This window comes from Hibiscus syriacus, unplaced genomic scaffold, assembly GCF_006381635.1.
Source record: "Hibiscus syriacus cultivar Baekdansim isolate YM2019G1 unplaced genomic scaffold, ASM638163v2 tig00002511_pilon, whole genome shotgun sequence".
NCBI lineage: Eukaryota > Viridiplantae > Streptophyta > Magnoliopsida > Malvales > Malvaceae > Hibiscus > Hibiscus syriacus.
Genome location: NW_024061932.1, coordinates 3,804,593 through 3,827,834, shown reverse-complemented (window position 1 = coordinate 3,827,834; position 23,242 = coordinate 3,804,593). Strand labels below are relative to the sequence as shown.

The 23,242-nt window shown below is 35.0% G+C and overlaps 1 long non-coding RNA gene across 1 annotated transcript; it reads right to left on the bottom strand.

The window, feature by feature from the left end:
* Positions 1-1,740: 1,740 nt before the first annotated feature.
* Positions 1,741-23,183, bottom strand: LOC120146124. Its single transcript, XR_005518184.1, has 3 exons — positions 23,173-23,183; positions 21,034-21,039; positions 1,741-1,933 (listed from the first exon to the last, which is right to left on the bottom strand). It is a non-coding gene; the product is annotated as an uncharacterized LOC120146124 (long non-coding RNA).
* Positions 23,184-23,242: the final 59 nt, after the last annotated feature.

Genomic DNA, 23,242 nt, shown 5'->3' with positions numbered 1-23,242 from the left:
TGTCATCTTGTTCTTGTTGTCTTTGAAGGGACTCTTGAGGTCAGTAACCTTTTTCTCGTCTTGCCCCTGCCACCTTTGTCAACCTATTTTTGAAAAGTTGACTTGTGATGTACTTAATTGTGGGCACCACGTCTTATTGATCGAATGCGACACGTAGTTGTCTTACAGATTGTCCTTCTTTTCTTTCTGAGTCTTTTCTAACCATAGCCGGACTCCTGCATTCTTCACCTCTTGTATTACAAACCCTTTCTCCATTAATGCGAATTATTTAGGTTTAACGAACACGTTTTTGGCGGATCAACACCTCTTTTGAATGATGTAAATGATGAAAATAAAAATAAAAGAGAACAAAAATAAAAAGAGTTAGTGAAGTAAATCAAAACAATAAAAATGAAAAATCCTACCCCCACATGCTTATTATTTTTACCCGAACATGATCTCTATCCCGTATGCTAATTTCAAACAAATCCAAACCGCTTATTTGTCTAATTCGCATGCTTTGAACAAAAACTAAAGCAGGAAACAAAGCAGTCTAGGGTTTGGAATGAGGTTTTGGAGTGGGCTCTAATTCCATGTCGTCCCAGTTTAGGTTCTAAAGAGGTACCCGAGTTCTCCTCGCTGGTGCCTTCTTGGGCTTGCCAGACCCTCAGTCTTAAGCCCATTACAAGCTTATATGAACTAAGTTAAACTCGAGAGGATACATTCCCTTGTGCCTATGGGGTGAATAAATTCACAAGAAGACATAAGGTATATGAATCCCGAAGGTTGCTTGCAAGGCCTGTGCGGAGAATAAATTCTCTCGAATGTGTTGCTTTCACTCTACTTAAAAAAAAGGTTTTGGAGCTCGGGTATAGAGCCTGAGATGAAATTTTTTCAAAAATCTGAAATCATTGAGAAAACGTCAGTACAACTATTTATTTGAAAAATAATCAAAGGTAAATAATTGGACTATAATAAATAAATTTAAATTTAAATTTATTATTTTCGCATAAAAAGACAACCGAAAATTAATTCTGGCCTGACTCAATTACCTGTCCCCAGCGGAGTCGCCAAGCTGTCGCAACCGTCTTTCGGTTAGACCCGAAATTGGGCTTCGACTTGAAAAAAATGGGTTAGAGTCACCACTGATCATTTTAAAGAAATATTTAGGCTGATCAGACACCATCTTACCTGATCTACGTTTTAATAGAAATGTGTCAGGTTCGAGAGTCGGTTACAAGCAAGGAAGGATTAGCACCCTTGAACTTCCCTTCCGGTACCAATTAATTTATTGGTTGTCTTAATTGCAAAAAATTAATAATTAAAATTAAAATTTAAAAATCTGATTCAAATTACTTACCTTTGATCGATTAAAAATATTCTCCTAAAAAGTCAAAAATGTTAGATAAGAAGTATTAAATAAATATTAAATAAATTACAATTTTAAAAAATAAATTAAAATTTTAAAAGTAATAAAATAAACGAAATAAATAAAAGAAATGAACCCAAAATAGTTAAGGGACCATATGTAGAATTTACCCAAGATTCAAAACCATGTGTATTCATTTTATTTTCACGCTCAAAACCAAACAAATTGCTTTTCCATTCGTTATAGATTGCTTCTGCCTTCATTCAACAACAGTTTGTTCCCAAATTTCTGTCGGTTTTTGTCTGGAGTGGCCAAGCAGCATCATCAAAGCCCACAACATTGATCTCTCTGAGCCCTTCACTCAAAGTGAAAGTGAACCTATCTTGGAATATAGGCGCTTTGCCACCGTCGGTGCAGGTTCTTGTACGACACTTGGTGCTCCCATATTCAACACAGACATAAGGATCCCGCCTTGAAATCCACTCAGTATCCTTCAATTTGTTGCATCCATTGACGGTAACCTCAAGAATATGTCCATGGATACCCGAAACCGACATGGATCGATACTCAAAATTAAGGGCGACCCTGGATTTATAAGACTACAATTTCTCCATTATTAATTGAATAGAAGAATCCGCTTCAAGCACAATCTTATTGGCTGGAAGTATAAAATAGTCCTTGTTTGGTTGTTCTGGAAGCGAAATCCCAATTAATTCACGTGGGAATTCGGTGGCTAATGCTTGATCCCGTAACATTGGTTTGTAAAAAGTGGGAGTAGCTTTCCAACGACCTTCTTTGACGCCATTCATGCTCTCCACGCACTATGATACTTGTTTAGAATTTGGCTGTTCACGGTCGATCCTGCATTGGGCTGCCAATTGAAAACCCATTTGAAAGGCCTCGTCTTTGGCTTCTTCGGGTCTCAATTGTACGGCCGACTAGTCGTCGCAGAATGTGATAGAAACGGCGGACACCAGAGCTTTTATATATATAATCAAAAGGAGCAAAGGAGTGGATCTCAGAACCTATAATTAGCTCCACCTCCTAGAATTAAGCTCTTTTATTAATAGCTTTAATGGTGGATCATTTGTTTAAAAAACAATTTCCTGCAACAACGGGGGAATTTGGTTCAAATTTGGGGTTCCGAAGGTCATGATTTGGGATCTTTCAGAGTCTGATCATTGCTCCTTTTTCTAGCTGAATTTTATTTGTTGAAAATAAGAAATTATTTGCCTCCTTTAAGCTTTCGTTTCCGATCCCCTGCTATCCCCCTGTGCCTTTTCGTTTGTGTCATTTTATAATGCCAGTCGAGCTGAGTGAGTCAGTTAGTGATTTTCATGGGCATGTGGGAGTAGTGGAGTAGGGTTAGTGGTTGGTTGGTTGTTTTTGTTTTAACTTACAAAACGTGGGTTTAGTGGGTTGATGGGATTTGGTCAATGTTTGACAGATAGATGATTTGGCTCGAACTGAGTCTGTTGAATGTTGAGTGGGTTGTAATCGGGTTAATATGATGGGCCTACAAAAATAATAATAATAAATAAATAATTATAATAATAAATAAATATTTTTTTGTAGACCATAAAATCGGGTGTCTAGAAACTTATTCAAATATTAGTAATCATTTGTATAGTTTACCCAAATATGAATTAGAAAATAAATAGTGTAGACACTCATTTTCATCCGGATTTCTTTTCATATTATGTAGTATATATTTATTTTATATAGTATATATTATATAGTATGTTATATTATATAGTATATAGTATTATATATTATAATATATTATATATATATATATATATATTATGTTATATATATTATATAATAAGAATTATATATGTGATAGTATTATATATATATATATTATATAGTATGTATTACATATATATTATATAGTATGTATTACATATATATTATATTATATTTATTAATAATATTTATTTTTTTAATAATATTTTTATTTTTTAGGTCCAAGTTCAAAAGCCCAATCAAATATAAAAACAGAGCCCAACCGAACCATTTCAGCATGACCCAGCAAAGCAAGCCCGGTTAGGAGGACAGGGCCTGACCCAACCCAAGTCAACTAGGGTTCCAACATTTAGTAAAAGAACTGCACGGGGGGCTCCAATGGTGCGTGAGGACCACGCGCACACACTTGAACGCGCCAAACCGAGAATCTCGAAGCAGTTTTCTTGTTACCAAATCAAAAATATTTCCCCTGATTTTCTCGGGAATATGGCGATGAGTTCAACAGGAATACAGATGCACAAGTAAAATCCCAGTAAAATCGGGATTTCGATGACCTGATTCATCCTTTTTCTGTTCTATAAAAGCCTATGGTGAGGCATTACGAAAAACTCAAGGAAAATCGAGCATCAAGCAACCAAGAAGCAAAGCAATACAAAGCCAATATACGAAAACCCAAGCCAAAGTAAAAAAAATAGCAACATTCGAAATCAAAAACAAAAAAACAAAGCTTTGTTTTTTTAATGGTTGTCGGGATGCGTAGAAGCCTCGCCGGGAAAGGAAAGCCACCGGAAGTTGAAGGGACATAGTTGGACTAAGGTAAAACCGAAACTCCAAGTGTAGAACTACGCTAGTAGGGTCTTTTTTAAGATGAATAGGCTCTAATTTTGCATTTATCGGGTTGGGGAGAGCGTTTTAGGTTAGTTTAGATTTTTTCCTACCACCAGAGGCGGTCGCCGGAGCGACGGATGGGGTCACCGGCGGGTGGCCAACACTTGGCTGTTTGGGGGCTAAGTTGAGAGAATTTTAAGAAATGAGAGATGAGAGATTTGTGTGAAATGGTTAAAATGAATGGAATTTGTGATTTTTGGGCTATTTATAGGGAGGGCCTTTGTGTAATTACCAAGTAGTTAAATTATTTTTGTAGTCCCTGTAGTTTTGATGCGTAATTCATTTTGGTCACCTATTGTAATTTTGCCTTGGAATTTTGAATTTATTAAATTTAATCCATGTTTATATTTTTCATATTTTGCAAACCGACCCTTACCTTTTTATTTTCTTTCTTGCAGCTCACTTTAGAATCATTTTGACTCATAAATTTCAATTTATTTCAGTTTAATCCTCTTTAATATTTATATTTTTAATTAAACATTTTTTTTATTTCAATTTTTTTATCTTTATTTTATTATTTATTTGATTCTTAAATTATATTTTTAATTTAACCTTTTTAACATTAATTTCATATTTTTAGGCTATTCTAAATTTGTCAAAGGTAAGTAATTAGGATCGAACTTCTAAATTTTAATTTAACTTTTAATTTTCGTAATTAAGACAATCGGGAAATCATATTGGTACCGAAAGGGCAGTACGAGAGTGCTAATCATTCCCTAACTGTAATCGACTCCCTAATCCAACATATTTATGGTAAGTTGCAGATCAGATAATGATAAGTTATGGTATTCGATCGACCAAATTAATACGATCAGTGGTGACTCCATTGCACCAAATTAAGTCAGAACCCAATTCCGGGATCACCCGAAGGACAGTTACGACAACTTGGCGACTCCGATGGGGACATGTAAGAGAGTCAGGGCAAAATTGATTTCCGGTTGTCTTCTTAGGTGAAAATTGTAAGTTTGAATTATAATTTGTCCTTTCGATCATTGTTTTTTACCTTTGGTTATTATTTTTCAAATAAATAGTTGTATTGAGGTTTTTAATGATTTCATCTTTTTTCAAAAATCATTCATCTCAGGCTCTATTCCCAAGCTCCAAACCCATTTTAAGTGGGGGTGAAAGTGACGCCTTAATGGGAATATATTCTCCGTATATGCCTAACAAGTAACCTTCGGGATTCATATACCTTATGTCTTTGTGTGAATTTGTTCTCAGTACAGACATAAGGGAATGTATCCTCTCAAGTTTAACTAACACATGAGCCTGTGATGGGCTTAGGACTGAGGGTATGGTAGGACCAAGGTGGCACCAATAAGAAGAACTCGGGTACCTCTTTTAGAACCAAACCGTGATGCTGCAAGGAATTAAAGCCCATCCCAAAAACTTCATTCAAAACCTAGGATATTTGATTTATTTCCTGCTTTATTTTTAATTCTCAAAGCATGCGAATTAGAAATATATGCGGTTATGATTTGTTCAAAGAAAATAACATGTGGGATAGAGATCATGTATGGGTAGAAATAAAAGGCATGTGGGCTAAAAAATCATGTGGGGAAGGAATTTTGATTATTATTTTGATTATTATTACTATTTTACTAACTTGTTTCCTTTTATTTTTTATTTCCTTTTTTCATTTTCATCATTCAAAGAGGTGTTGATCCGCAAAGTGTTCGTTAAAACTTAAACAGTTTGTATTAATGGACAAAGGGGTTATAATTCTAGATGTAAAAAAAGCAGAAGTACGACTATGGTTAGAAAAGACTTAGAAGGAAAAAGGGGACATTCTGCAAGATAACTATGTGTCAAATCTGGTTGGCTACGCTTCTATCAACCTCAAACAGAATGATAGTCATGAGTTGCAGAAAATTTGGGACAGTCGGAAAACTGACAGAAAATAGAAGTTTTGCTAGCGATATGATGATATTGCACACTTGCTTTATGTCAAGATAGACGAACCTCTAATTTGAAATTTAGTTCAATTTTGGAATCTGGGATTCAACTGCTTTACATTCAACCAATAAGACATGGTGCCCACAATTGAGGAGTACAATAACCTGTTACATTGCGAATGAATCAAAATGGACCGAGTCTTCATCAAATCATCAAAAGTCAGCCTTTCAAGAATGGGTTGGCAAATGCCGCAGGAGTTGATAAAAAGTGGGTAATTGACATAATTCAATAGAAAGACAAAGGAGAAGGAATTTTTAGGACTCACATCAAGGAATTAATGAAGAATAATCCTGATAAATGGAAGGTGACCGGTCTTTTTGCATTTACAATCTATGGCTTGGTTATCTTTGTAAAAACTTTGGGATACATTAAGGCAGTTGTGGAGGAATTGTTCGAACATATGCCTTAGCGAGTGGACCCTGCACCAACAATCCTAGCTGAAACTTTCCGCTCACTAAACCATTATAGAAGGACTGGTGGAGGATGTTTTATAGGATGCACACAACTTCTTCAGGTTTGGATCCATAACCATTTTTGGAAAACCAAGGGGATTTTTTACCGCTTGTTCAGTATGACAGATTCACCTTTGGAGGAATTCCTTTCACAAAAATGGCAAGAAGGCATTCCGAAGGTGAAATGGGTAAAGTTATTCGTGCACCTCCAGGACAAAGAAATCATATGGAGAGCCCCTTGGCTGAATCACATTGACATTTTTTATTGGTGCAGAGATTCAGGAATAGTAATGTTACTCGGGTTGTGGGAAGGAGTTGGTTATTCTATGCTTTTAGCACATCTACAGTATGGGGCACATCAGTTTGTTCCAGTCACACATGAGATATATAGATCCAAGTTTGCATATCATGAAGATAATTACAAGAAGAAAGTCAAAGACATAGCCTAGTCATGGAAGAAGATATTTCGTACATATGTTGTGGCTGCAAAAGTCATGCTTACTCCAGACTATAAGGAATGGAGGAAGTCGAGGAAAAATTACAATGTTCCAATTCCAAATTACAAGCACACTCAGACCATTTAAGAACATTTTAAACTAGTTCCCTCTGAGATGGAAATAGCAAAGAAAGAATTTGAAGCTGAAAATAAGAATGAAATAATGATTGAGAGAATTAGAAGCTAAAAAGTTCCAATAGAAGCTAGACGCCGATACTCAAAAGAACCGAGAAGATAGATTGGAAAAGGAACATAAGAAAGTCTACTTTGAGTTGGAAGATTTGAGAAAGGGATATCAAAAACAGGTTCAAAAAAATACCAGCTTGAAAAGATCTTCTGAGTATTGGAAAGATGAAGTCGGTAGCCTATAATGGAAATTTGAATGACAGGATGAAAGGGAAGCACTGAAAAACCAGTTAAGGGTTTCCCAAAGATAGTTATAAGAAATTCAACACGAAAACAAGTGGTTGAAGACCCAGGTAACTGATTTGGAAAGGTCCCTTCAAATACAACAGGAACAGGATGGAAAAACTATAGTTGAACTGAAGACCTAAATAATTTCCTTTGACGAAAGGCATCAGTGGTGTTTCTGTTTGGAACAGACTCAACAAAGAGTAAAAGCTAGAGATGCAGTCATTCAGGACTTTCTAGAGCAAGTACAGAAAGTGGCTCGTCACTTACATGCTTTTTCAAGAGAAGCCACGGTGGTTTGACAAGGTATTCAGCTAGTGACAGAAGAAGCAATAAGACTTGTCAACTTATTAGAAGCCGTTCAGGTTCTAGAAGATCTAGCTAAAATGTACATTTTAATTGTTTTTGGTCTTTTAGAAATAACATTTTCCCCAATAAAGACTATTTAAAATAACAGACATGTTTTGGATCAATACCTCAAAATTTCATTCATCATGAATTTTTACATATGTTTTTCATTTTCATTTCTTTACATTCAAATTAACTAACAGAAAATGTCTCATCAAACAAAGGAAAATCACTGGACACACCTTATCAAGCATTGGACACACCTCATCCTCACAATACATGTACAAAGAAAAAGAAGATGAAAGCAAAGATTGCTCAACTTGAAGAAAACATGCTAAGACTACAAAAAGGGCTTGAGGAGAGAATAAGTCAGAATCAACAAAATACCTTGGATTCCATCATCAGGAACCAAGATTCATTTGTTAACCAGATTGTTGCAAGGTTTTCTGGCCTGAATCAAATGAATGATCTTAGGGTAGGGCATCTAAAGGGGTGGTTGTACCACCTACTCCACAGTTGAGTATTTCACCTAGAATCTTGCCAGAACTTCAAGGGGATTCATCTGCAGCAAAAGAACAAGCATCTGTAACCAACCCTCAAAATAATTCGGATGATTACCGTATTCCAGATTTTGACGATGAAGCTAAAGCAAAGAAAATGGAGGAAAAGATCAAGCAATTGGAAGATCAAATGAAGACAATTAGATGAGAGGACAATTATTATGGAGTTGACGCTATGAATCTAAGTTTTTTCCCAGATTTGATTATTTCTCCTAAGTTTAAAGTCCCAGATTTCGAGAAGTTTGATGGAAATAGCTGCCCTCAGCTCACATTAGCATGTTCTGTCGAAAGATGAAAGGATATTTCGAGAATGACCAGCTCCTGATTCATTACTTCTAGGATAGTCTGGTAGGTTCAGCCATCTGGTGGTACAATCAACTGAACCGTTCTCACATCAGGATATAGAAAGATCTTGCCAAGTCATTCTTGGAGCAATAGAAACATGTAAATGACATGAGAACAGATCGTGTTATGATGCAAAGTATAGAGAATAAGTATAATGAAAGTTTCAGGCAATATGTACAATGGTGGAGGGATGAAAAAGAAACAAATGAGCTATTCGTGCATACTTTGAAGGCCCATTTCTTTGGGCACCTAGTCGTAATAACATAAAGGAACTTTTCTGATTTAGTTATGGCCAAAAAAATGGTGTAGATGACCATAAGACAAGGAAAGATAGAGGGATGTGAGTCAAGTAGAAGACCTCCCATGAAGAAGAGAGAATGAGAGATCAACAACATCAACGCTTTCAACACCAATAAAAGCGTGATGATCTCTAAATCAAAACCAAATACAGTTGTACCATCACGTACTTCTAGATAAGATTCGAGGGAACCAATGAGAGAAAGAGAAAATGAGCATTTCGATCCTATTCCCATGACATATAATGAACTTTACCAGTAGGTTTTTGACACACATGTGGTATCACCATACCAGTAGAACCTCTAAAACCCCATACCCCAAGTGGTATGATGAGAATGCACGCTTCAATAATTCAGAGTCACCTAATGTTGAAAAAAACCCTATGCCTAATTACCAAGAAAATAGGGTTAATGCAATCATTGAGGAGAAAGACCAGAAACTCAAGACCAAAGTTTCAGAAGTGAAATCTCCTCTGGCTTGGGTATGGAAGCAAATGGTAAAGGCATGATTTATTGCACCTCATCCTAACACATCAGAATACGAAGGTGGTAATCATTGTTTTTGTGGCAATAAAGAATGACATGATGTGAAAGAATGTTCTAAATTTAGGTATTTGATCCAGCTAATGATGGACATGAATGAGCTAGAATTCTACGAGGAAAGAAATGACGCTCCAGAAGAGGATGTTTGTACGACTGAAGATTCATCTGACAAGATATATGGTGCAGGCTGCCATTTGATAATCACTCCTAAAGTGAAGATAGTAGATAAGGCATCAGAAAAAGTAATGATAGTAGCACCAAGACCTTTCCCTTATAATGATAGTAAACAAGTGTCTTGGAAGTATGAATGCCAAGTGAGCTCATTGAAGGAAAATGTCAATGAAGTGAGCCATACTATTGGGAAGTGATACTCCTAAAAGTCTAACTTACCCCAGAGATCGCTTAATCCATTTAGAGGGGATGAACCAGTAGTAAACGAGCCAATAAAAGAGGAGGAAGTAATGAAGCTCTTAAAGTTTCTAAAGCATATCAAATATAGCATCGTGGCACAATTACATAGCTTGCTAGCACATATTTCAATGTTGGCATTACTACTGTGTTCGAAAGCACACAGAGAGGAACTATTGAAAGTCTTGGATCACACATTTATTCCAAAGGACATATCAGTCAATAAGTTGGATTGACTGGTTAACAATGTTGAAGCCGATAACCTTATTTCATTTTCTGATGATGAGATTCCGTCCAGAGAAAGGGGATGGGCCAAAGCATTACACATCACTACTCATTACAAAGGGCATGCTTTGCCAAGTGTCTTAATTGAAAATGGTTCCACCCTTAATGTAATGCATTTGGTTACTCTTAAAAGGCTACCAATGGATAATTCCCTTATGAGAATGTGCCAGAGTGTGGTTAGAGCATTTGACTGAAACGAAGAGGGAGGTGATTGGAAACATTGAAATACCATTAACCATTAGGCCAGCCACATACAACATAGATTTCTTGGTGATGGAGATTATTCCTTCGTACAACTACTTTTTAGGAAGGCCATGGATTTATCAAGCTAGGGCAGTACCATCAACACTTCATCAGAAGGTTAATTTCATTATTGACGGGACTCATATAATCCTTAATGTTGAGGAAGACATAGTGGAAAGCATGTCCGCTAATGCCCCTTACATTGATGTGAACTAGGAAGCCCTAGAGTGTTCATTTCACTCACTAAAGTTTGTCAATGCAATATTTGTGGCTGAAAGGGGTAAGATTTCTAATCCTAGACTCTCAGAATACACCAAGATGGCAATCAAGTAGACTTTGGGAGAGTTGCAAGGATAGGAAGAGGGTTTAAGATCTCTCTACAAGGAAGAATTAACCTCATTTCCTGGTTCCAATCTGGATAAATTTGGGCTTTGATATCAGCCTAGTCATCAACAAAGAAGAAAGGAAATTCAGAAGTGCCAATAAAGAAGAATGAAAAGATTGATTGGGGAAGAAATTCAATGGGAACTAATGGTTTTTCCACCTCTTCACAATACATTAGGTATGGTGGTTATGTGTTTGAGGGAGAAGCAATGATGGCCTTACCTGATCTGGAGAAAGCTATAAAAGACTTGAGTATCAATACCATAACAACAGATGATGATGGGGATGTTGATAGATCTGGAATCCGTCCATTACCACCGGTGTTCGTGCTTAATAACTGGACTGCTGAAGAACTACCTGTGGTTTTCAAATCTCTTTTAGAGTAATACTCAAACTTTCCCTATTTTCCTATACCCGGGACAATAGGTGATATTTTGTAAGGGTTGATGAACTGTTTTTATTTATATTTCAATAAAAGATGTAATTTTTCTTTATGCCAAATATTTCTTCCTTTCACTTCTTTTTTCATATATATATATAATATTTGTTTCTACATTCTATGTGGGATATTTTTCCTCTCAGGCACACACACACACACACACATACATATATATATTCCCCTCTTTTCCTTTCAAGTCTTTGGATGATAATGATGTGGATAATGATGATTCTGACCCGGAGATCGATTTTAAGCAGCTCAAGTGTCTAGGGGAAATCAATGAATGTGAAAACGAAGAAGAGTGCAACTTACCTTCCAAATTATTAAGAATGGTGGAAAGGAAATACAAACAAATCTTTCCCCATGAAGAGAAAATTGAAGTTTTAAATTTGGGCACTGAATAAGAAAAGAAGGAAGTTAAAATTGGCACAACACTATAGTCTGAAGCAAGGCAAAGTTTGATAGACTTACATCAGGAGTACAAAGACGTGTTTGCATGGTCGCACCAAGATATACCTGGACTAGACACAGTTACGGTGGTCCATAAACTACCAATAAAGCCATATACAAACCCGTACAACAAAAACCAAAGAGAATGAGTCCTGAAATGCTCCTTAAGATAAGAGAAGAAGTCAATAAGCAATTTCATGGTGGTTTTCTTCAAGTAGCCAAGTATCCAGAGTGGGTAGCTAACATAGTGTCGCTACCAAAAAAGGATGGAAAAGTACGCATATGCGTTGACTATCGAGACCTCAACAAAGCAAGTCCTAAAGACAACTTCCCATTGCTGTAAATAGATATTCTGGTGGATAATAGAACCGAAAATTCTTCTTTCTCATTCATGGATGGTTTATCAGGATATGACCAAATTAAAATGCATCTATAGGACATGGAGAATACAACATTCGTTATAATGTGGAGAACATTTTGTTAGAAGGTGACGCCCTTCGTATTAAAGAATATTGGGGCAATGTACCAAAGAGCTATGGTGACCATGTTTCATGACATGATGCATAAAGAGATTGAAGTATATGTTGATGACAAGATTGTCAAAGCACAAACTGAAGATGAACATATCGAGAATCTGAGGAAACTCTTCCAAAGACTAAGAAAGTTCCAATTGAAGTTGAACCCAAACAAGTACACCTTTGGAGTAACATCTGGAAAGCTGTTAGGCTTCGTTGTTAGCATGAAAGGCATCGAGGTTGATCAAGACAATGTCAAAGTAATCCAAAGTTTGCCTCCCCATGAACACAAAAAGAAGTTCAAGGTTTTTTGGGTAAACTAAATTACATTTCTCGATTAATATCTCAATTGACAGATAAGTGTGATCCGATTTTCTGTTTTCTTCAAAAGAATAATTCTGGGGAATGGGATGATGATTGCAAACTCGCGTTCGAGAAAATAAAGGAGTATTTGTCTCGCACCCTTATTTTAATGTCTCCTATTCATGGCAAACCTTTGTTCCTATATCTATTAATCTTTGAGAATTAAATGGGATGTGTCCTGGGGTAACATGAAGAATCTGGGATAAAGAAAATAGCTATTTACTACCTTAGCGAAAAGTTTACTAATTGCGAGGCTAGATATCGACTAATTGAAAAAGTTTGTTGCCCTCTAGTTTGGACTACACGAAAGCTCATGCAATACATGCTATAACATACTACTTGGTTAATTTCCAAGTTGGATCCACTAAAATTCATGATGGGTGTACCCGCTCTCTCTGGAAGGTTAGCCCGATGGCAGATGCTATTATTAGAATTCGACATTGAGTACGTGAGTCAAATGGCTATAAAGGAAAATTCCATATTTGATTTCTTAGAAAGTAGAGCTTCTGAAAACTATGAACCATTGTACTTTGACTTCTCAGATGAAGACGTGATGGCCATATGTTTAGAAGGAGCAAGAACTTCCACATGTGATTCCTAGAAAAAGCACTTTGATGATGCATCAAATGTGTTAGGGCACGATATTGGGGCTATCTTGGTCTCACCCAAAAGAAACCATTACCCGTTCACTAGAAGGTTTAACTTTGATTGTACTAAAATATGGCGGAATATGAAGTTTTTGTTTTGGGGATTCGAGCTACTATTGGACAAAACATAAAAACTTTGAAGATGTATGTGGATTCTGCCTTTGTGATTTATCAGTTTGGATCTACTTAAAGAGTTTGATGAAGTCACTTTTAATTACGTGCCCAGAGAAGAGAATCAGATGGCAGATGCTTTAGCTACCTTGGCAGCGATATTCAAGGCTGGTGGGGAGTCTTACATGATGTCAATCAACATGCAATCATACGAATACCTGACTCATTGTTATCACATCAAATAAGGAAAAGACAAAAACCCATGGTACCATTACATTATGCAGTACATCAAAAATCAAAGTTATCCAGAAGAAACTACTAAAAATGACAAAAGAACAATCAAAAGAATGACAGCATGATATGTTTTTGATGGAGAAGTCTTATACAAGAAAAGTCATGATCAAGTCATGTTAAGATGTGTGGATGCAGAAGAGACAAAGATGATATTTGAAGAAGTGCATGACGGAGTTTGTGGAACTCATGCAAATGGGCATATGATGGCAAGACAAGTCATGAGATGCAGATACTTTTGGTCCACATTTGAAAGTGACTGCATCAACTATGCTAGACGATGTCATAAGTGCCAAGTCTATGGAGATAAAATAAATGTTTCGCCCCGTCCTCTTCTTGTGATGACGGCTCCATGACCTTTTTCGATGTGGGGTATGGATATTATCGAAAAAATCCATATAAAAGCTTCAAAAGGTCATCGATTTATCTTTGTGAAAATCAACTACTTTACCAAATAGGTGGAAGGTGCCTCATATACCAACGTCACCCAGTCCACTATTTGTAAATTCTTGAAAAATGAGATCATATGTCGATATGGTTTGTAACACCCATTTTCCGTATACTTCCCCGTACACGAGTCACAGATACCACATGACTTTTAAAATATTTTTGTATTTGAAAACCAATAAAATTTTGTTTCTATAAATAAAATATTTTAATTTAATAATAATAAAAACGTTCATTACCTATTAGTAAGTAAAATAATCTTCAAGTTCTAACATAGTAAATATTGTAATATCATAATTCAAATACATTCCAGAGCATTATCATAAGTCTATTACATGCCATATAATAATGTCAAAAGTAGACATGATTGCCATACAGTTACTGATGAGGCAACCTTTGAGATACGATGTCAGTTGTACTCTTTAATCTGCTCGTACTATTACCTATGCGTGAAACCAACACACACTAAGTATTCACTTAGTGAGGCATAATAATATAAAAGAGGCATAACCAAAACATAAGCATACTATATAATATCAAAATATGAATTAAATCATATAATTAATAGTAATACATATAACTGACTTGGTAAACCAAATTTCTTTCACCTAACCTGTGAAACAATATTTAGTATGCTCAACATACTTATCAATCAGTATTTTTCAAAGTATCATTTTATTTTCCCAATGTATGTTGAATGAGAATGCATGGTACATGAGTTGCACATAAGTGCTAAATTTGTAATGACAGTAACACTATACTAAGGAAACAAAATGGTAATTTACAAACTCATTATGAATACCATGGGTTCACACATAGTGTTGAAATGGTCATTCATAAACTCGTTATGAGTACCATGGGTGTACACATAGTTTGAAAGTACACATAGTATTGATACGAAAATGCAACATATGCATTAAACAAAATCGATCGATAACCATCATACATAAAGTATGTCGAAATGCACCTATAACTCTCAATGTACATACATTAGGCCTTTAAATCAAATTCACATATTAAACATTTATTCTGAAACATCGATAACAATAAAAACAATATAGAAATTCATCCATCTATTTTAGAGCAGTTCATACTCTAAAATTATTCGTAAAATCATTTTCATAAACTTTATAAATATATTTCAAAATATTGTAAAACATCCTTTTATAAAAACGTTCGATGTTGAGTCATCGTAAGTCATCCTCAAAGTACTATTATTTTCAAATTCTTTTAAAATTCATCCTAACTTTACCTTTTTATTCATAATGGACCCTTTTCATAAATCCTTCCATTAAAGTCCTCAACCAGTAATTTCCATTAGTATACATCTAATATTAAAAAAATCACCTTTACAAAAACTAAATAAACCATCCACTTAAAATTTCAGACTGAATAGTATTGGTACCCCTCCTACAGTATTGATACTTCTCTTCTACGGTATTGATACCCACTTCAGTATCGATACCATTTTTCGCAATCTGGAATCCATTTTTCAATTACAGTATCGATACCTTCCTCTTGGTATCGATACCTCCACATCAGTATCGATACTACTTTGATCAGTATCGATACTATTCATTGTATTCATACTATTTCCTCTAATTTAACATCCTTACCTATATTTTACTTATTTCACTTCGATTTTTGCCCAAATTTCACCTAAATCTCTTACTCTTATCTCCAGCCATAACATCAAACTCATTATCATTTATCCAAACTAACTAACATTCATAAATATCCTTATAACATCCAAATCCTCCAAAGAACACTTGAAACTAAAAATCACACCCAAAATTCAAACATGTTTTCAATCACTTCTAAGGCTCCAAATCTCTTATTTACATTTTTGACAAGTCAAATATACTTTTAAACTCCAATTACTGACCATATTTCATCAAATCACTTAAAAACTTATTTTACTAAATCACTAATAAATCACTAATCTCTTAGTTTTAATCATCCTTAAATTTTCCTTAAGCTTCTATAACACTTAAAGCTTGAAAACCAACCCAAAAATGAAAGAAAAAACTAAATTGAAAATACCTTACCTTAGCAATAGAGATACGTGGAATAGAAGAAGAAGAAGAGTAGAGAACCAACTTCCATACTTATATTTATTCCCATTTTTAACTCATAATAAATATTTCTAAAAGAATGAATATTAAATTCATTTCCTTCTAAAAGACCATAATGCCCCTTCATTCTTAAAAATAAGTCTTAAACACAATTTCCTACATCAGTCCTTGTATTTTTCAATTTATTCAAATTAAACCACCAAATTTTAAATTCTTACACAATAGTCATTGGCCCGATGTTTAGGGTATTATAATTCTCCCCCTTAAGAAAATTCATCCCCAAATTTTAAGATGTACCTGATGTAAAGAGGTGTGGAACTGCTTCCTCATATCCTCCTCTCTTTCCCAAGTAGCTTCTTTGACTTTATGATTTTGCCAAAGTACTTTAACTAGAGGAATCTTCTTGTTACGCAATTCTTTGATTTCTTGAGCCAAGATCTGCACTGCTTCTTCTTTGTAAGTCAAATTTAGTTGGATCTCTATTTCCTATGGTGCGATAATATATGATGGATCTAATCGGTACTTCTTGAGCATCGACACGTGAAAAACATTATGGATCTTGTCCATATCGAGAGAAAAAGCTAACTGATAAACTACTGGTCCAACCCTTTTTAAAATCTCATATGGTTTAATAAATCTTGGACTCAGCTTTCCTTTATGTCCAAACCGCAATACTTTCTTCGAAGGCGATAATTTCAGAAATACCGTATTTCTCACTCGAAATTCAATCTCTTTTCTCTTTAGATCAGCATAAGACTTTTGTCGACCGGAAGCTATCTTAAGATTATCTTGAATAACTTTCACGTTATCTTCCACAATAATATAAACATCCATCAGTCCTGATTTCGAAGTCTTTGGTCTCACATTTTTCTACTAGTGCAATTCTTGCCAAACATTTTACATCTTTTCCTTGTAGCTCTTTTATCCAATCCAACAGCTCAACAATCAAGGTGTCATCTTCCTTTAATGATATACTTGTATCCAAAACTCGTAAAGCTGTAAAAGTATTTCGGCTAAGTGCATCAACTACCACATTAGCCTTACCCGGATGATAATCGATGATCACACCATAATCTTTTAAAATCTCGATCCATCTTCTCTGCCTCAATTTCAGTTCTTTTTGAGTCAACAAGTACTTTAGACTTTTTTGGTTTGTATAAATATAGCACCACTTACCGTAGAGATAATGACGCCAAGTCTTCAAAGTAAACACGACCGCTACCAATTCTAAGTCATGTGTCGGGTAATTTCTCTCGTGAAACTTCAACTGTCTCAAGGCATAAGCCATAACTTTCCCTTCTTGCATAAGCACACATCCCAATCCATTATGAGATGCATCATTAAAAACTACAATCTTTACCCGACTCAGGTTGTACACGTACTGGTACCTCTGTTACAATCCTCTTTAGCATTTCAAAACTTTCCTGACATTTATCTGACCAAACAAAAGACACATCTTTCCATAACAATTTAGTTAACAGTGAAGCTAACATCGAAAAGTTCTTCACAAACCTTCGATAATAACCAAAAAGCCCCAAGAAACTCTGAACTTCAGAAATATTATTTGGAGTTTCTAATCCACTATAGCATGAATCTTTTTGGAATCTACTCTTATGCCTTCTACATATACTATATGGCCAAGAAAAGCAACCTCTGCTAACCAGAATTTACATTTGGATAGTTTGGCATACAACTTCTTCTCTCGAAGAGTCTGAAGAACAATACAAAGATGAGCATCATGCTCCTCTCTTGACTTTGATTACACTAAAATTTCATCAATAAATACCACCACACATTGATCAGGTAAGGTTGGAATACTCATTCATTAAATTCATAAATGTTGCAGGAGCATTAGTCAAACCAAATGGCATCACCACAAATTCATAATGTCCATACCGAGTCTGAAAAGTTGTCTTTTAAATATCATCTTCTTTAATATTTAATTGGTGGTATCCTAACCGAATGTCTATTTTAGAGAACACTGTTGCACATTTCAGTTGATCAAACAGATAATTAATCATCAAAAGAGGATACTTATTCTTTATTGTTACCTTATTTAACTGTCAATAATCTATGCATAATCGCATAGACCCATCCTTCTTTTTCACAAAAAGCACAGGTGCCCCCAAGGTGAAACACTGGGTCTAATAAATCCTTTGCCGAGCAACTCCTACAATTGGGCCTTTAATTATCTTAACTCAATTGGAGTTATTCGATATGGAGCCATAGAAACAGGTTCAGTACCTAGGTAAACATCAATCTTGAATTCCACCTCACAGTTTGGAGATAAGCCCAATAATTCTTCTGGAAAAACATCTGGAAACTCCCAAACTATTGGAATATCATCTAATCTCGGTTATGATATTCGAGTGTCTATTACGTTAGCCAGAAAAGCTGCACACCCTTCCAATATCATTTTCTTTGCAGTCATTGCTGATATCACATTGGATGATGATTTCACTTTTTCACCGATTACTATGATTTCTAAGCCCTTCGTATCCTTAAAAAATAATCGCTTCTTGTGATAATCAACCCATCCATGATGTGGAGACAACCAATCCATGCCCAAAATAATTTCAAACTCATCGAAAGGAAATTCTATCAAGTTTGTTGAGAACACAACCCCTTGAATCTTTATCGGGCATTTTCTACATACTCGAGTTACCCTTGTACTATGACCCATAATGTTTACCGCTATCATCTCACTAAAGATTGGTTTTAAAGGAATTCCTCTTACTCTAATCAACTTTGTACTAATATAAGAGTGCGTAGAGCCAGGGTCAACCAAAATAAATACAAGTTCATCAAAAAGATGGAATGTACCTGTTAAAATCTCCGGGTCATCCTGATCCTCGTTAGTCTTAATATTATAAATTCTGGCTACTCCCCATGTCTTTGGTTATGGAATTGACTCAGATTGTCCTCCGAATCTACATCTTACTCTGCCTCTATTAGATTATGCTATTGATCTCTCAGTCTGTACTGATATATCCCTATATCTCTTAGGATAATCTTGAGCATTGTGTCCAGTTTCACCACACAAAATAAAGCGCCACTGAGCAATCTATATACTCCACAGTGAAGATAGTCACACGTTTGACATGAAGTAGTTCATTCTCCATATGCTCTTCCCGAGCTAGCAGCAAAGGACTGTGATTGTTTATTCTTTTTCGAAGCTGCAGAGAAACCATCTCTATTATTGTATTGGGAACTCGAACCTTTGCCTCTCTTAGTATGATAGGAAGTTGAAGATGTTCTAACTCATTTTCCCGTTTTCATACCAAGTTCCGCTGCTAAAGTCTCCTCTTGAACTCTTTCAATAGCCTTACCTCGATTTATGACTTCTTGCAGGCTAGGCAAGTTTAAAGCCAACATCATCTTTTTCAACTTAGGTCTCAATCTTTTGATGAACCAATCACGTCGAGTTTTGTCATTGGGAACTACTTTAGTAGAAAAATGACCCATTTTGCTATACTCAACCTCGTGTTCATGTATTGCTCGATCACCTTGTTTCAGATTAAGAAACTTCAGCAGCATCGTCCTCCTAAACTACTTACCAATGTACTTGTTCTTAAATTCATCCTGAAAGAACTGTCATATCACTTGCTCAGGTGGTGCATACATCGTAGTATTTTGCACCACACTCGAGCTGATCCTCGAAGTAAAGATACAACTCCACCCTTTTTTCAAAATTTGAGCAGTGAAGACTTTCAAGCATCATATTAACATCATTTAACCATAAATTAGCATCTATAGGACCTTCATCCTCTTTTCCCCGGAACTCAGGTGCTCCCAAAATTTTTAGCTCTTTTGGGATTAACATCTGTGGTGCTGGAGGAGTAGGGGGAGGCAGAGGAGGTTGAAATCAAGTCAAGATTGCATCAACAACCTGTATAGAAGCTTCAAACTCTGGAACTGGCATACCCTGGTGTACCGGTGCACTAGCATTTTCAGACTGGATCGGATGCTCACTATTAGCTTCATTGCTCTCGCTTCCCGACCCTTCTCTAACTTCTTGTTCAATCGCTCTCTGCGAATTCATAGATTCTGACATCTTATAGAACATACATAATAATAACAACTCAAGTTAGTAAGGAGTAACATCAATCATATTCTAAAGACACCATATCAGTAACTTTGACATCTTACTTACATGTAAACCCTTTTTAAAGTAAAATACACATAATTTCGGTCGAGAATCGGCTAAACTTGTAGCTATGATACCAATAAATGTAACACCAATTTTCCATATACGTCCCCGTACAAGAGTCAAAGATGCCACATGAATTTTAAAATATTTCCATATTTGAAAACAAATAAAATTTTGTTTCTATAAATAAAATATTTTAATATAATAAAAATAAAATGTTCATTAACTATTAGTAAGTAAAATAACCTTCAAGTTCTAACATAGTAAATACTACAACCTCATAATTTAAATATATTCCAGAGCATTATCATAAGTCTATTACATGCCATCTAATAATGTTAAAAGTACACATAATTGTCATACAGTTACTGATGAGGCAACCTTTGAGTTACGATGTCAGTTGTACTCCTTACTTCATTCGTATTATTACCTACGCGTTAAACCAACACACGATAAGTATTCACTTAGTGAGGCATAATAATATAAAAGAGGCGTAACCGAAACATAATATATTACGTAATATCAAAATACAAATTTAATCGTCTAATTAATAGTAATACATATAACTGACTTGGTAAACCAAATTTCTTTCACCTAACCCGCGAAACAATAATTAATATGCCCACCATACCTATCAATCAGTATTTTTCCGAAGTATCATTTTATTTTCCCAATGTATGTTGAATGAGAATGCATGGTACATGAGTTGCACATAAGTGCTAAACGAATGCATAGGCTTTGTAATGACATCAACACTATACTAAGGTAACGAAATAGTAATTCACAAACTCATTATGAATACCATGGGTTCACACATAGTGTCGAAAGTACACATAGTACTGATACGAAAATGCAACATATGCATTAAACAAAATCAATCGATAACCATCATACACAAAGTATGTCGAAATGCACCTATGACTCTCAATGTATATACATTAGGCCTTTAAATCAAATTCACATATTAAACATTTATTTTGAAACATCGATAGAAGTTAAAACAATATAGAAATTCATCCATCTATTTTAGAGCAATTCATACTCTAAAATTATTTGTAAAATCATTTTCAAAAACTTTATGAATATATTTTAAAATATTGTAAAACATCATTTTATAAAAACGTTCAAGGTTGACTTATCATAAGTTATCCTCATATCATATAACTACATACTATATGCACTCACCTGATATGCCTCAATATTATGCCTTAATATTGACCGACTATTCTGCTACTTTATCTTTGCCCTTTTGTTTGATTGTCTTCGGAATTTGATTACGATCTACCCAAGCATCCATAATCACACATACAATATAATATACGATGTTAGTATACTTTCTAACATTTATACAAAATAATAATACTCAAAAGTACTATTATTTTTGAATTCCTTTAAAATTCATCCTAACTTTTCCTTTTTATTCATAATGGACCCTTGTCATAAATCCTTCCAATAAATCCCTCAACCAGTAATTTCTAGTAGTATACATCTAATATTAACAAATTCACCTTTACACAAACAAAATAAACCATCTACTTAAAATTTCAGACTGAATAGTATCAGTAGCCCTCTTAAGAATCGATTCTTATCTTATACGGTATTGATACCCACTTCAGTATCGATACAATTTTTGCATTCTGGAATCCATTTTTAACCTTACAGTATCGGTACTTCTTTTCTACGATATTGATATTAATTTGATCAGTATTGATACTGTTCATCATAGTCATACACTTTCCTCCAATTTTACCTTATAGTATCGGTACTGTTCTTCCAGTACCAATACCCTTACCCAGATTTTACTTATTTCACTTCGATTTTTGCCCAAATTTCACCTAAATCTCTTACTCTTATCTTCAACCCTAACATCAAACTCATTATCACTTATCCCAACTAACTTACATTAATAAATATCCTTATAAAATCGAAATCCTCCAAAGAACACTTGAAACTAAAAATCACACTCAAAATTCAAACATGTTTTCAATCACTTCTAAGGCTCCAAATCTCTTATTTACATCTTTGACAAGTCAAATATACTTTCAAACTCCAATTACTTGATAAATTTCATCAAATCACTTAAAACCCATTTTATTAAATCACTAATAAATAAATAATCTCTTAGTTTTAATCATCCTTAAACATTCCTTAAGCTTCTATAACATTTAAGACTTCAAAACCAACCCAAAAATGAAAGGAAAAACCAACTTCAAAATACTTCACCTTAGCAATGGAGGTACAAGGAAGAGAAGAAGAAGAAGAGTAGAGAATTAACTTCCAAACTTATAATTTTCCCCCTTTTTAACACTTAGTAAATATCTATAAAAGAATGGATATTAAATTCATTTACTTCTAAAAGACCATAATTTCCCTCCATTCTTCCATTCCTAAAAATAAGTCTTAAACACAATTTCCTACATCAGTCCTTGTACTTTTCAAATTATTCAAATTAAACCACCAAATTTCAAATTCTTACACTATAATCAGTGACCCGAAGTTTGGGGTATTACATGGTTTACCAAAAAGGTTAATTAACGATAATGCAACCAATTTAAACAACAGAATGATGGATGTTGCATGTGAACAATTCAACATAAAGCATCACAACTCTACTACTTACCGACCAAAGATGAATGGAGTAAAAGAAACATCAAACAAGAACATCAATAAGATAGTAGTGAAAATGACTGAGACATACAAATAATGACTCGAGAACTTACCTTTTACCTTGTTTGAATATCAAACTTCGGTGCAGACTTTGACTAGGGCAACCCTATTTTCATTAGCTTATAGGATGGAGGCTGTGTTTCCCATTGAGGTGGAAATCCCATCACTTTGGGTTTTGTCAGAAGAAAAGTTGGATGATGCGAAATGGGCACAAACTTGATATGATCAATTGAACTTAATAGGGGAGAAGAGGTTGAGAGCCATTCACCATGGTCGACTCTACAAAAAATGAATGATTCAAGCACACAATAACAAGGTGCGCCCAAGAGTATTCCATGAAGGAGATCTCATGCTAAAAAAGATTTGGCCAATTCA